Here is a 3,655-nt window from a genome sequence, read left to right on the forward strand (position 1 = left end):
TTTAAACGTTTCGGAAACAGTAATCAAAACCATATATCCTAAAAAGATACATGTGGCAGACCTCGCCTATCATCAGAGCAGGTTCACCACAATATTGTCACGTCGCCCGCCGGCTCGACTACTTATTAATAATATTAATAAGATACTTTGGGCGATAGCGACTGTGTCTGAACTATTCTGGAATATGCACGATACACGTATATCCTATGCCCGAAAGCTGGACGGCTGTCTCAACCCCTAAAAATAGGTGGGAGGAGATTCATACGCTGTGAGGTTGTGTTACATAAATGAGAGAGAGAGATAGAGAGACGTCTCTGCGTTGATTCGTGTGGTACGAAGCGCGCAGAACATTAATGGGCAGTAATAATAAGAGGAATTCAGTTTATTCCAAATATCATGTACAAGTGCAGAGTAGAATTCTGCGCCAATTAAGAACAATTGTGCTGTGCTATACGACACAGGCAGCCAGAGGCTCACACGGCACTGCTACACAGACCATGAAAGCTGTGGTGTGTAATACATGATAAAAAACAATCAATTTTGGCAACAAAATCATATAAAATCATTTCTGCTCCATGGAATGTAATAAAAAGTAGCCGGTGTATGTTGTAATCACCAGAACAATGGACTGAGAGGGTGAGTTCCAGAAAGCGCAGCGATCTAAATACAATGCATAAAAAACCATTTTGTTTTATGCGCGAGCGTATAGAGCTCGTTCGGTCGAAAAGCCGTGGGCGTGGCCGGCACCGCGTGTTGGTAATAACCGGGGGCTGCGTAAAAAACTCGTATGATGGCAATGTGTGCTTCTAGTGAATGATCACCGAATGGTGTGTGATAGGCTATGCCGAGTTAATGAAATAACTGTAAATAACTGATCAATTAAAGAAATGAAAAAAAAAATCGAAAAATGCGGGGTTCGAAGGCGTCAAAATGCCCAGAATAAAAAGCTAATGCTTGATGATGGTAATTAAGAAAATTTAGAGCGTGTAGTTGATCAATTAATTCAAACAATTGCAAAATATGACTTACACCACCACTTGCACTTACACCACCACCACCACCTGAAACACGCTTTCGCGTTCTACTCTTAAATGCGAAGCTTAAGCGCCCTCCAGTTTTTTATTTTATATTTGGCCTTTTTTTATCCTATTTATTGTCAGCCTTTTTTGGCTTAGCTGATTGAACTAAGTATTCGAGAACACGCGGCATTTCTTTTCATATTCTGCGTAAATTCATGGTATCATGCAGCATTCGTTTTCATAACTCGAACTTGATGTAATTGTTTTTGCCGTTTTTAAGCGGGATACATAATAATGCTTAAATATACTACAAACTTTCGTGATTGTTCCACACTAGTGTAATATACAATTTTTAAAGCATATTCAACAATGCAATATCGAGACAGTGTAACTTACTATTCGCACCTTTCATTGTTATTCTGTTGATTTGCTTCTTTAAGGTCTCACCGAAAAGACCAAACATTGTAATCTATATTAATATCGGATCTTTATCGGTTTATTATGTTTCTCAAGCGCTGTCTTCGGGATGGCACGATATTTCAACGGAAATATTAGTGGTATAAAAATATTTACGTTTTGCTCATCCGTGCTCTTCCCGCGGCACCTCTTTTTCGTTGCGCTGGAAATAAGCACACGGAAATTTAGCGCAGCGAACCAAGTTGCATAAGCGTCGAGGAGTAGACCAGTATGTCATTCCGATTAATCTAACAGAAAAGGCAGACAAGAGTTCTTGTGCATCGAACGAAAGTGGATATTTCCATTTCACGATCAAGGTAGAAGACGGTGTTACCTGCATATGGGGGGGGGGGGGGGAGGGGTGCTAAGTGATGGCAGTCCCCAACGACAGTCGTTAAGCAGAAATAATAAAGAAGCATTCGACTCGTTCCACTTTGCCGGAGTTATCAGTCCCGAAGCGTTTCCAGCACCTGCACATCCCGCGCCTAGCACACTCGACACAGGCGCACGGCGAGGGCGGCCACAAATCGTTCGGCATAGCACGGCTGCCGTGCCCACTGTTAGCCCTCCACGAACGCCATGTGGCCCCCGCGCGGAGTCACCACGGCGGCCAGCCAGGGCGACTTCAGCACCTCGTCATCGAGCAAGGTTCTCTCGGGGTTCAGCGAGTCGTCCGCCGACCCGAGGAACACCAGCGGTCGCTGCACCATGCACACCAGGCCCTTCGAGCTGCGGTTTTCGTAGAAGTCCTGCACCGATCGGAAGCCGAATGCCGGAACTGCATAGTGCTGGTCGGACGAAGCCAGTGCCAAGCAACGAAAAATATCGTCAGCCCCGATCACCTCGGCAATGCGCGCCACCTCCTCGTTGTCTCGCAGGCGGCCAATGAGTCCGCGCGTGATGCAGGCGTTCGGCAGCATGTTGCAGCTCCAGGGGCTGGGCAGGGTGCGGGCGGCCACCGCAGGCTCGAAGGGCGGCGACACCACCAGCGCCGCGTACAGCTGCGCGCGCGCTGTCCCCGCTGGCGGAGGTACCACGACAGCAGCAGGCAGCCCAGGGACACGCCCACGGCCAGAAGGCAAGGGCGCGGATAGAGCTTGCGCACCTTGGTCACCACCTCGAAAAAGTCTCTGACGCTGGTCGCGTAAGTGATGTGGTGCGTGGTGAGGGGCACGGCCCCCGTCTCCGCGCCTGTTCACCAACAGGCAGGGGAAGCCGAGCGCGGGCAGCAGAGAGCGCCATGGCCGGCTCTGGCTGTCCGTGTAGCCCCCGCAGGCGAGCAGCACCACGGGGCTCGGTTGGTCCTCGCTGAGCCAGTCGAGCGCCACCAGGCCCCGGTCCGAGAGCACCAATACCTCTCGACGGTAGTTGAGCCGCGGCAGCAGCCGGTGGTAGAGGCAGCCGACGAGGCGCTGCAGGTTGGCGCCGGTGCTCCAGACCGGGGTGGGGTAACAGCCCTTGACCAAGCCCTCCATCTGGACGCCGAGGAAGCGGCGCAGGCGACCGCTGCGGGACACTAGCTGCGGCTTGCGGACCACCAGAAGGACGTAGTAGACAATGTAGGCGGGGAACGCCGGGCACAGCAACAACTTGCTTCTGTTGGGCGCCTTTAAACCTGGTACGACGTCCATCGACTGCCGCTTCGATCTCACGTCTTCTTCTTCTTCTTCTTCACCTCTTTATAATGGCACATACCCACGTGGGGGGATTGGCCAAGGTATAGTGGTACACATAAGGAAATTTCCATAGGATTACGACAAAATATCGGAGCCACACGTGAATTTTGAAAAATGTATTCATGAAAAACGACAGAATATTTGAAGTGAAATAACAAAGAACATTTTGGCGAGAATAATAATAATATAAAAAGAACTCCAAGACTTCTAAAGGAGTTAGCAAATCAACCTACCAGTTGCAATTATGTAATCATGGAGATTCTCACAAATTGACCCCAATGCAAATCTTTTGGCGCTCGCTCCGAACGATAGCAACGCTGGCAGAGATAACGGGAGCCCTAACCTGCAGAGAGGGACCTCCAGGTAAATCTTTCTCTGAAGTGCGAACTTTGGACAGTAGAGAAGGAAATGGTCCACAGATTCAACGTCCCCGCAAGAGTCACATAGGTTTGTCGGAGACCACCCACATCTGCATAGGTATAAATTTAAACTGGGAATCCTACA

At 49.2% G+C, this 3,655-nt stretch overlaps 1 pseudogene; it reads right to left on the bottom strand.

The window, feature by feature from the left end:
- Window positions 1–1,921: 1,921 nt before the first annotated feature.
- Window positions 1,922–3,106, bottom strand: LOC149359929 (protein ABHD1-like; annotated as a pseudogene).
- Window positions 3,107–3,655: the final 549 nt, after the last annotated feature.

The sequence above is a fragment of the Amblyomma mixtum genome, chromosome 2, assembly GCF_055824585.1.
Source record: "Amblyomma mixtum isolate Tamu chromosome 2, ASM5582458v1, whole genome shotgun sequence".
Classification (NCBI taxonomy): domain Eukaryota; kingdom Metazoa; phylum Arthropoda; class Arachnida; order Ixodida; family Ixodidae; genus Amblyomma; species Amblyomma mixtum.